The sequence below is a fragment of the Poecile atricapillus genome, chromosome 1, assembly GCF_030490865.1.
Source record: "Poecile atricapillus isolate bPoeAtr1 chromosome 1, bPoeAtr1.hap1, whole genome shotgun sequence".
Lineage (NCBI taxonomy): Eukaryota > Metazoa > Chordata > Aves > Passeriformes > Paridae > Poecile > Poecile atricapillus.
This window is the reverse complement of record NC_081249.1, coordinates 109,293,988-109,306,479: the sequence shown is the minus strand read 5'-3', so window position 1 is coordinate 109,306,479 and position 12,492 is coordinate 109,293,988. Positions and strand designations below refer to the sequence as shown.

Sequence of the window (12,492 nt, the reverse complement as noted above, 5' to 3'; positions counted from 1 at the left end):
AAGCCAAGCCTTTAAATTCAGGCTGAAATGCACAGCTTTGTGTTTGTGAGTTCCCTTCACAGCTAAGGGTTCCTCTGGTGACTCTGAAGAAAGAGAATTAGAAACACTTTTGAATGTCTCTGTTATGGAACCAATTCACAGAAAATTAAAAATCTCAAAATGATGAAAAATAGAATCTGAAACATAAAGGAAACATGAATTAAGAAGCAGAAAGGAAAAGTCATACAAAATCAAATTCAATGGAAAGTCTATGTTCACATTAGTGCTGTAGTGGTAGTGTTCTAGAATGCTTTAATGCAATTAAAAAAAAAAAAAATCTACTCCCCAAAGCAAACTGCTTCTAAGTGAGCAAAGTGTTATACTAATGTACAATAGATTTTGACAGTGCCTGACACAGAACACTGAAGAACCACATTTGACTTAAATAATGAGTCCATGTAATACAAGAAAAAGTGCAGACTGAATAGGCATTGTGGCTCCATTCCTGCAGTGACCTCTCTGCCACAGCTCTGTCACTTCTGCTCCCCAATGGCTCATGGCCCCAGTAGAAGGATGGAGGCCACACTTGGCATCATCAACCCCCCTTGCAAAAAGAATCTTCTTCCTTTATCACTTACATTAGAGCATTTGGAATACGAAAAAGCCATTAAATCGAATAAGGACAACACTAATATACATCACACCTACATCCATCATTTCATCAACTTGTTCACACAGGAATGTTTTGTTAAAAAAAAAAGGAACACCAAAAAAACCCACCACACAGCATGCAACTTCAAATTCTTGAAATTACAGGGGAACCAAGCATTAGACTTATAAAAAGAATGGTACAGCAAACTCTAAGTTATGAAAACCATAACATTAAAAGTTATTATTAAAGAGGCTGACTTGGAAAAAAAAATAAAATCACTGTATACAACAGTATATTGTTATGTTCCCATTATATTTGATGTACTGAACACAACAAGTACAAGTGCACTCAGCTACTGCTTCTGTCTGGTGTGGATTTGGCTGTGTACCTATTGAACACCTGAAAAGGTTTTCAAAAGACACTGAAAGGAAATAAAGTCAAATAGGATGTACTGTTCTACAAACAAAACAGTTATACAGTTTCTCAAACAAAGCCTATTTGAGTCAGGGATCCTTTTATATTCAAGTAAAATACTGCTAATAAATTCAAACCACATATCTGCAAGTGGTTCAATTTAGTCATTGTCTTGAACACCACACTGGCAGACAATGGTATGGATGCAGTTTAACTTAAATAAGGTACCACATGGAAGCATCAATCAATAAATAGCCTACTGCTAATCCATCCCAGCAAGAACTCTTTCTATCCTTTTCTGCAGCTCCTGGGTTCCACTTTGATGGAGGAACTAACAGTTCTGCTTTAATACATCCAAAATTAATCTGACAGGCAATGGAACAGAAAAAAGGGGCTGTTGTCCTCATAATGCCCATAAAAAGGGGTGGCCTCATGCACTGGTTTCAGCTGGGGTAGAGTTGGATTTCCTCACAGTGGCTGGTATGGGGCTGTGTTTTGATTTTGTGCTGAACACAGGGCAGATAATGCAGAGGTGTTTTTTGTTGTTGCTGAGCAGGACTTGCACAGAGCCACAGCCTTTTCTGCTCTTTGTACAGACACTCTGGCTGGGAGGGGACACAGCCAGGAGAGGTGACCCAAAGGGCTATTCCAGACCACGGGACATCACACGCAGTATATAAGCTGGGGAAAGAAGGAGGAAGTGGGGGATATTTGGAGTGATGGCATTTGTCTGCCCAAATCATTGTTATGTGTGATGGGATCCTGCTCTCCTGGAGGTGGCTGAACACCTGCCCAGCCATGGGAAGTAGGGAATCAATTCTTTGTTTAGTTCTGCTGGTGTGTGAGGCTGTGGCTCTCCCCATTAAACTGCTTTTATTTCAACCCATGAGTTTTCCAGCTTTTACCCTTCAGATTCTTTCCCTGATCCCACTGGTGTGGGAGCAAGCAAGTGGCTGCCTGGGGTGAAACCACAACACCTCTATAAAAACAAACCAGCCAAAAGGAGAAAATGTCATGTACTCCAAGAAGAACTGCAGTTCAGGGTTATGAAGAGCAGTCTTCCCCCACTGGTTAGTTTACTGCACTGGTAAATAAAAGCTCACACGGTTCCAAGGTTTTTCCAAGACTTTCACACATCAAAGCCTCAAAAGAGGAGAAGGAAAGAGGGAGAAATAATTTCACTTCCCAACACTTAAACTTCAACAATGTCTACTGTAAAATCCCAAGCGGATGTTCCTCAATCTTACCTAGCAGGATTAGGAAAGAGGTTTAGAAAGTTTCCTACTGGAGAGACAAACACCAGGTTTGGTTTGTTTCAGAGACTTCTGTCCCAAAAATTAACAATTTTCCCTCAAGGACTGAGATGGCTTAATATTAAAAATGACAGAACATGCAGCCTCTTGCTGGAAAGCCTTCTGTGTATCATTATAGACAGAAGAACTGGGGCTCATTCTCAAAGTTCTGCTGTGAGTTCATTGTTACCTGTAAAATCCTCTCTTGGATCAAGCCAACGGCTTAGCTAACCCAGTTCTGTCAGCAGAGGGGGACACCAGGAAAAGCACACCAACAATCTCTACCCAGGGTTCCTGTCTTTTATACTCAACTCCTTGCCTGGAAGTGCTCAAAAACCAAGTAAACACAGTGCTTCACAACATGGTGCTGTCACAAGTTGGACTGGATCTTTGATTTTGTGGGGTACTAGAAGTTATATCCCCCTGCCCAGGCCTTTTGGCATCTCTCTGTGCCCACTGCCCACAAATTCATCTGATCACTTTTGGAACAGACTGGTACCATTTCCCACAAACACCCTGTGGCAGCAACTCCCAGAAGGTCACAAATGAGTGTAAACAAATCCTTTTTTTTTTTTTTTTCCATCTGTTTTACACATCTCTGCTCATTTCATCTGATGTCCCTGGTACTAGCCATTATTTCTCAATCAGTTTCTCAATCTTCATTTGCCTTACCACTTAAATGATTTTTTTTTTTCTTTAAAAACTTTAGTCCTATCCCTCACTCACATCAGATTAAAATGTTGAGGCTTCTCTCTTCATTGGCAGCTACTCCACACCTTGACAGTATTACCAGCTTCTCCCCACTTTCTCTAATTTCACTGACTTTTTCCTGAAATTAAGAGGATACAACAGCACATTTTGCTCAAGAGGATTTTTCATTATTTTTTTTAATATTCCTAAAAAAAAAAAAAAAATAAAATATGGCCTACATTTTTTTTTTTTTTAGGAAAATCCCCAATGCAAACTAACAAAAACCCCCCACCACTTTCCAAAAGGTAATCTAATGTGATTGCTGTTGTCACTGATTGTCACTGATAATTGGGACAAAAAAATCAGAATTCATATGAACCATATGAGAGAATAGAAGGTTACTTTGGCTAGTTTGCCTTCTTCCTTCCTATTCCTAGCAGGCTCTACAGCTTGGGAGAAAGGAGAATACCATTCTTAAAAAAAAACCAGTAAGATTAATTTTTTCATTAACAAAAGTAAAAAAGATATTTAACATAACTCCTCTAAAAGCATGTAAACTTGAGAAAATCCTAACACTGCCAGTTATTCCAGTTCTACCAAGAAGGCTCAAACCAAGATACTGCATACAAACAATTTTAAAATTTCACAACACATTCTGCACAATAAGATTCTTAAAATTTGGTCTTTTTAGAACTTGTCACTTTCTGATGTATGATAAAGATGCAGTTTTGTAATCACTTACATTTTCTACTTACTGTGAGATTTAAGAGAATAAATCTCATGATTTATGCAGCAAACAGTATTTGAAGTGGTATTATATACCACCATCACAAGTGTTCCCTTATAAAGTTCTATAGAAAATAGCTTTCTGTGTTTATTATATGTCCTACAAAGATAATCAAGTAGATTGCATAGGGATAGAATCAACATTACTGAGCCAAAACAGGTAATAAAGCAGAAAGTCATTACACCAGTTGTCTGCCAATACAATCTCTTTTTATTTTTATTTTAAAAATGTCTGTATTATGGACAACTAAATATTATTCTTGCACTTAGTATTTCTGCTTCGTTACTGAATTTGTCTTTATGAGCTGCAACCTGACCACAAGCACGTAATGAAAAGACCCTCATAAAAGTCTCACACACACATATATATATATAAAAATTGCATTATGCTGTATCCATGCAAACAAAGTCCACACAACCAAAACCAAAAAAACAACTAAAACCTCACAAACAGCAGCTAAGCACAGTCAGGAAATTCTACTTCCTCCATCTTTTGGCAAAACTTAATTTATAGTTACTTCTCATTAAGGCAGATGCTATTAAAAGAAAAAAGGGGAAAAAAGCCTGTCATTGTATGAAAACTTCCATTTCAGGAAGCTAGGACTCAATTCCCAGCACAAACTCACATATAATTCAACCCTAGATCAGCTTTTCAAATGTAGTTTATAGCATTATGACTAAGGGGTAGTTGAATTGATTTTCAATTCAAGTCAGAAATCAAGTTAACCTCAACCTCCCAGCAGACAAGTACATTCTAGTAAAGTAGGAGAAAAATATCTAAAGGTTTCTGTGGTTAACAGAAAGCCCAGTTGCTAATGTAGCAAAAGAAAAAAAAAAATCACTGTAAAAGTACAATCTTTCCAAAGATTCTGCAAAGATCACATTTTCCAGGATGAGCGTGTCCTTTCCGCCAGGATGAGGATCCAGCTATGATATATTTTAGACATAATAATGCAGTAATAAAATAATAATAATAATAATAATAATAATAATAATAATAGTAGTAGTAGTAGTAGTAGTAATAAAAAACATATAGAATACTGTAATTTAGGTAAAGCAGAAACAATAATTTACTCCTGTCTGCCCACAGTCCAGTCACCTCCATGAGTCACCTGAGCAGAAGTCACTTCCCAGGCAGTGCATTGTCCTCAGCAGCATCACCAACAAGGCCACAAATGTGTCACACCCGAACTGCTATCCAATGGCCCTGCTCAATTTTGCACTCAAACATGTCTTTAAGCAATTAAAAGGATGAAAACCAAACCACACAAAATATTAATGCTTCTACACATTCAATATGATTGTGGTAATACAGGCGTGGCTGTGGAACAAGCAAAATAAGTGAAAGCTAATAAACTAAAAGCATTTACTTGCAAGCCATAGCTAAAACTATCCTTTTTTCTCCTCTACCTCCACATCTCTTAGGAAGAACAGCATTGGCACTCAATAGGAACTTCAATTAAAGGTCCAATTTACTTAAGAATTGTGATGATCACACTGAAAAAACTGTAGGTATTCGTATGCAAAATTACATACACTGAATAAACACTGATTATGAATTTCATAATGACTAGACAGACGACTGTGAAATGACAGTGGCTATGAAAACTGTTTGGAGTCCAGGCTATTCAAAATATTAAGGTTCAGAAAAACCCAAAAGTATTACTGGGCTTTCCAATATATTATTACTATTCCTGTTATTTACCTAAGGGTTTTACTTCTCTTGAGAAAATAAAAGTCAGACTGTGGCTGAATCACTTAACATCTCCTGTGTTGGAAGGTTAAGCCCCTGCTCAGAACCGAGGTTTTCACATTGAAAAAGAAAAAAGGCCACTAGGAAGAGGACTTGGATGATCAGTAAAATATCTCTGCAGAATTAGCTGAATGTTTCAGAAAAGCATGCTCTCGAAAATTGAATTTCTGAACAGAAAAATGAAGCAGTTGAAGAGACTAATACACCCTCTTCTTCAGGGAATCTACAACCACAGACTCTAACTTCAAAATAATTGCTGTCTATTGAAAAACTTACTAAGTTGCCTGATACAATCTAAATAAAATCAGGAATAAATGTTATCTTCATTTATAAATCATCAACTGATCAAAAATGGTTTTTATTATTTGACAGCATTTAAATCTTAAGAGATTGTCCATGAATGAACAAGAGCTATATAAATGAACAATACACTGAGTGTAAATGTTTTAAGAGTGTTCTGGGAAGGATTTAGTAACATTCTGGTTCAGAGTGGGAAAATTGGTTAATTAATGAGAAAACACAGCAAAACACCACTTCTTTTACATGCACCTATATAAATGGGTTTTTTTTCCAATGTTGTATTTTCTTCCTGAAATGAGCATGATCTCTATAAAATATAAACTAAAATCAGTTTCTCGAAAGAACAGAACTGTAATGCTGCCTACCACATAATAAATAAAGATAACTCCCAGCACAAAACAGTATTTTTGACCTTTGCCTATCTTATGAGATTGATAAAAACACTATAAATACTGTATCACTGTGTTCTTGGTAAGGATTGGCAGCTTGCCTTTTTCTAGGTGAACACATTAGTTTATTAAATTTAGGAGAAATTAGAGAAGAATACAAACCAACATCATTCAGCACCTTAATACTACTCTCCTTATCCACAGTACAAATTCTAGAAATCCAAATTACAGAACACACCAATTTACCATGATTACCCACTCCCCACCCCAAAAAAACAACACACCAAAAAGCCTGATATGGAATTGAATCATGTTAAACAATCTATGCTAATTTATGGTACATTTCAATGTTTGAAAAAGATTTCAACTTTTGGGATTCGATACTTTTTTTGATAGCGCTTACTACTTCATAAATGCATTGTAATGACTCAGAAAAAATGACATGTGCCCTCAAATTAGGGAAATAAGCCTCTACCAGACTATTTTTTCTCTTAAGTAAGACTAAAAGACATAACCAGCACTCATTTATAAACATTATCTGAAGTTAATTGTTTGCTTATACAATACCTCCAGCAAAGTTACATGGAAGCCAGTACTTGTGAGCACTTTGATTTCTCTGCATTTGTATCTGGATTGCTGTTACACTGGCTGAAATCACACACACCAAACAGACATGAGCAGATGTCTTGTCTTTAAACTGCAAGTTATAATGACAGCTAACAAAAATGTATCATGAAATCTAAGCACAGAAACATTAATGAAACCACATTGGAAGGGACAGATCAACACAGTGCCATCAATATATTCTGTTAGGAATCTTGGCAAACAGTATCAACAGAAACACGTAAAAAAAACCCAAGATACATTCTGAAGCTTGGCTCTACAAATAAAAGTTTGAACTGTTATGAAAAGTTCTAAAGCACTTTTCTTCACTGTAGCCTAAAGATATCTTCTACTACAAACAACCTTGTCTTGAAACAAGAGGCAGGAGTTCTTGGTCTTGCCTGGATTTTTTTTTTTTTTTTCTTTTTTTTCTTTTTTTGCTATATCTACAGCAACTATGCAAAACTTGCTCCTCTCACTTCCATATACACCTATTTCATTAAGTGCATCACCAGCACTGTACAATTTCTGTACATTCTTCTGGGATTACACAAATTTGCAAAGTCTGTTTTACTGCTTTTGTTGACGGTAAAACTCCACGCTAAAGTACACAAACATAGAACTGATTGCTTCTGTGTCACTTCTCCAGCCAGCTTTGCAGGACATCTCCTTACATTAATCCCTTAAAAGCTGCTTAGGCAAAAAAAGCTCTCCCTCACCTCCAGTTGTTTTAGACAAATATAAATACAAACTCAAACTCTGTGGACTTCTCTACAAGTAGCCTGATTGTCATCCATTTAATCTCTTTCTGTGACAAGAAAATTTCAGTTCAACATTGTAAGTCAGGTCCTTTAAAACATGGAGCTGATGTCAATTTGAGCCATACAAGAATTTCTGTACATTTTTAAATGGGTACTCTGATGCTCAGCAGCGACATGGAAATGTGGCAGAAGCGGGGTGTCATCCTCCCAACTGCATTCTAGCTACAAGTGTCTGATAACAGCTTCAACTACCTCATTTTCATCTGTGTGTGATACAGCCTACAGGACTTAAAAATAGTAAGAGGAAGTTACATACTTTTTCATCAAAAATGTATTTTTATCAAAATTGGTTTTGTTCAAGCACAGCTTGAAAACATTTCCTAAATTTCAAAGCACTTGACTAGGGTTTTCTCATTTTGCTAAAACTTTTCTTTTTTTTCCTTTTTGGATTTTCATGTATTTTTTTCTGTTTAAATTTTCATGTCCTTCAATCTACGACAGTTTGATTTTTTTCAAAATCAAAAGGGGAATAATTCAACATCAGTTAGGCAAAAAAACTTCAATACACCCAAAACTAAATTGTTGGTGTATTATTTCTGTGGTAAAATTTTGCCCTGAATTTGAGTGACAATTAAAAAGCAGGATTTCCTATGGAACAGATATTATTTTCCAACTCATTCTGTCAGAAACAACCAAGGGGGAAATAATGAGTTCCTTCTCTGCCTTCTTTAATCTGCTTCCCAGTCATTCATTCCTATCATCTAAATGCCATTTTTGACTGATTCTCTGAGCCTCCCAAGAGCATCCACATTTTACAAACTGCTTTTGTATCTCTTCTGAGATCCCTGTGGCCAAAGTGCCCCATCATAACCTTTTGTTTCCCCATCCTTAGTTAACAGCAATCCTTAGTTAATGGCAATTTTGCCATTTTACAAAAGTTACGTAAAATCATTTTGGCTACAGCTGAAAGATTTCATGGTAAAGGACCCAAGAGAGTGAAACATCATCTGTACCTGACCTAAAAAACAGACAAAAAAAAAAAAAAGAAAACAACAACAACCAAAACAAACAACCCCTGAAAGAAACAGCCTAAACAAAACAAAACAACACAAGCCAAAACCACAAACACATGAAAGGCCACAAGATAAAACAGAGCATATTAGAGCTATAGCATGAAAGCTGACACTTCCATGTGTAAACACATCATTTTATTTACAGGTATAATACCAGGCAGCAACAAGCACTTGTCCTGCTCTTCCTTCGGAGAGCAAGAAAAACACTGATTTACATTAAAGGGTGCCAAGCAAACGTGCACACAACAACTAAACCCTAAATAACACATACTCTAGGATTTCACACAGTTCTTGGAAGGAAACATGGCTCAGTTGTCACAGCTACATTGAACAGCTCTGCTCGAGCTAAGTGAAGGAGTGGACGTGGGCTCTGCGCGGGAAGGGCGGCACCGCCACACACTGATGGGCAGGTAATGCAGAGCAACACTCGGCATGCAGCGTGGCCTGCTTTCTCTGCCAGCTCCACCTGAGATGACCCCGTGCAAGCTGTCAGTCAGCCCAGCTCCACCAGACATCCCCAGGCAGGGAGCACTCGGGTACCGCCAGGATTGTCGACAGCAGTCCGGGGAAGAGCGGCGGCTGCATGGCACAACCTTGAGATGCAACTCTGCAGTGAATGGAAATGTTCACTGGAGTTCCCAGCAGCACACGAGGGGTTGAGTCTCCCCAAACATACACTGACAGTAGAATGTTTTAGGTCTTTGTGACCTAAACTTATTTTGAGAATGCTTGTGTGACCCTTCTGAGTTCAGGACCACGGTGCATGAAGACGGCAGCGCTAAAGCCACAACAGATCTCATTTTAGGAGGCTTCCTAGCCTAAACATCCACGTTTAATAACTCTTACCATAATCAGCAGTGCACTCTTCAATCACACTGAGGGCCCTTAATGTGTTTTATGCACATTTACTTTTGACATAAGATACTTTTATAATTAGAAGTCCAGAAAGGACCAGCAGATCTCAGACTCAGAACTCCTGCAGATGACAGGAAATAGTTTTGTATAAAGAATGTCAATCCAGGCCAAAATGATGGAAAGAACAAAAGAAAAACAGGTACTTGGCCAATTATAGATTTATCAGAGCCCAATCACCAAGCAGAGCAAAGCTCCATCATGCACCTCTCCCCTCAGTCTGAGAGCCCAGTGGCAGTTCATCCATTTTTCCCTTGCTCATTCTGGTTCCTTCTCTTTTCCCACCCTACTTTTGATCTACGTCAAGGTCAAAATTTCTTTCAACTGGCTTTTAACTTGCTTTTGCTGATGCTATGTAACCTGCTACCGGCCACCTTCATTTTCTGCCTGTGCAGTGGACAGAAAACCTGATATTTCGTACTTAAACACCCCGGGGTGCCAGGCAAGACAATGCCGTCCCAAGCCTGAACAGCTCTAAGTGGTGGCACTCAACAGCCCTGGCTCTACAAGTCACTGTGTCTTGCAGGTCTGAGCTCTGAAAAGCAAACCTAGCACTCACACTTCATCAGGAGAAAAACCTTTGCACCTTTTCACCTCTGCTTAAAAACACCATCTCAGCATGTATTGCCTCTTTTCATCCCTCCTTTTAAAGCACTGACAGCACAGAAATGCACAAACCTTCCATTTTCTGTGTGGGAGGATTTTCTTTTCCGGTATTCTGAGCTCATCTCTAGTAATAAATTGGTATTTATATGCATTAAATGAAGAAAGGGCATATATTGTCCAAGAGAGGAGCAGACACTTAGCCTGACTTTGGTCAAGTCACTTAATCTCCCCCTTGTCTCAAAATTGGGGCATATTTTGTTAAGTGTTTATAACCAATTTTAGGCTCTCAGCAAGCCTGAAAAGAAAAATGAAACATGGTTTAAATATTGAAAAAAGGGATGTTCATAAATGACCATCATATTCAAAATTAAAACAGATCTGATAATGAAAGCATAGTATTGCATAACTAATCTCATTTCCTCTGATCTGAAATAACTACATCAAAAAGGCAATGAGAAAGAAGAAACAGCTGCAATACAACATTCTTTTTACGTGTGCCTGTGTGATTTAGTCAATATTGAGTTTATGGAGCAGGGAACATATTTGAGAACACTGCTTTCCAGACAAAAAGTAATAAGGATGGTGAGAAAGGAAGGGGATTGACCTACCCTCAAGTGTTTGCTGCCCCAAATCCAAAAACGACCACTGCAAATTCCTGCAAGGCAGGAATGTACAAGAGCTGACTTGGGAAAGGTTGGTTTAGGTTATCAGAGCCATGCACTCACTGGAGCTCAAGGCAAGCTTAAAATCTGCTTCATGCAGACTTCATCCTGGCCCAGGGAAAGGCAGGAAGGCAAATTGCATCACCGTCTGTACTAACACACACGTGTTTAGTGGATGTCAAATGAATTTAAAGGAAAAATCTTCTAAGCCTTAAATGAAGGAAGAGGCAACCTGTTCCTTCTTTCCCCTAGAACTCTATCCCACTTTTAAAACATCATAGGATGGGGGAAAAAAAAACCCCAAAATTAGGAGGCACGTTCCTTTCCCTCCAGCAGTCAATGAATGATTTACAATTGTGAGCTAAGAAACAATTTCCTCCTATTTTATTATAAACTTATACCCAAGGTTTCTTAATCTGATGCCATGCATTTGGTATTCCATAAAGTGTGTCCTGAATGAGGAAACTCTGCTGCTCATGTTTTCCAGCATATCAGAACTAACCTCTGTTTTCAGCTTCTTACTTCGAAAAAAAGGGAAGTTTTCCAATCATCAGGTCACTATCAAAACAATGCACAGCATGGAAAATGTACAGGGCTATGGTCTGGCAGTAAATGCACAGAACCAGGACTTGACACCAGGTCTGCTAAAATACTGCTCCACTCTTAGGCTTCCCCCATCTATTTTTACTTTAACATCTGACTCTATAAAAAGAAAGGAATAATTTGCCAATATGACTGTCTTGCAAATGAACTAATTAATGTTGACAAATCCTCTCCATGAATATAAAGTAACAGAATTTAATTAGCATATATTCGAATTCCTTCACATGTTTATTCACACATTTACTACAGTGCTTCTGGGGTCTTTTGCAGCTTCTCAAAAGTTGAATACTAAAAGACTAAATCTTTTCAATTGAAAACTTGTGAGATTGATACTATTTAAAAATTACAAGCACGATACCAGTATTTGTTAGTTTTAACACTGTAATAGTTCTCAAAAAGTAGTAATTTTAGTCAGCATCTACAAGACTCATGTGAAAGAATCCACTTGATTACTTCATCATCTAAACAGAAAAATAAAACCTCAGAATGTACTAAATTCTGAAAGCTGAAAAAATAAAGGCTGGGAAGGGATAGGAGCAAGAACAGTCTGACTCTGCTGGGAAATGACTTAAAAACTGTCAGGCTCACTTTTCAGCAGGATAAAGAGAAAGGAGAGCATCCCTATGTCTTTATTTCTTTCTCCTTGCTCATTGTAATGTCTGGTTTGGCCAGAAGAGACAATCTAGAGCTTACAGACTACATACAATTGGAAAAATGTAGCATAATTCAAAGTAAAAAAACCCAAAAACAATCAAACAAGAAACCAACAGAAAACAACAAGAAAGAAACCTCCCCCCCCCAAAAAGCCAAAAATAGCAAAAAACCCACAACACACCATCACCAAAAAGCAAGCAAACTACAAAAATATTCTAAATGGACAGTTCATTAGACTTGTTTTGTTTAGAATGATCTTTGGATTTTCTAACTCAAAAGTGTTTCAGCTATTTTGCTTCTTATTGAATCAAAGTTGTCCACACAACACATAAAAATCCTTTCAATACCTAAGGTGGTGTTTGA

The 12,492-nt window shown here is 37.7% G+C and overlaps 1 protein-coding gene across 1 annotated transcript in view; it reads right to left on the bottom strand.

Moving 5' to 3' along the window:
• CADM2 (cell adhesion molecule 2) overlaps positions 1-12,492 on the bottom strand; it is a 574,383-nt gene that overhangs the window by 490,003 nt on the left and 71,888 nt on the right. The window lies entirely within an intron of this gene.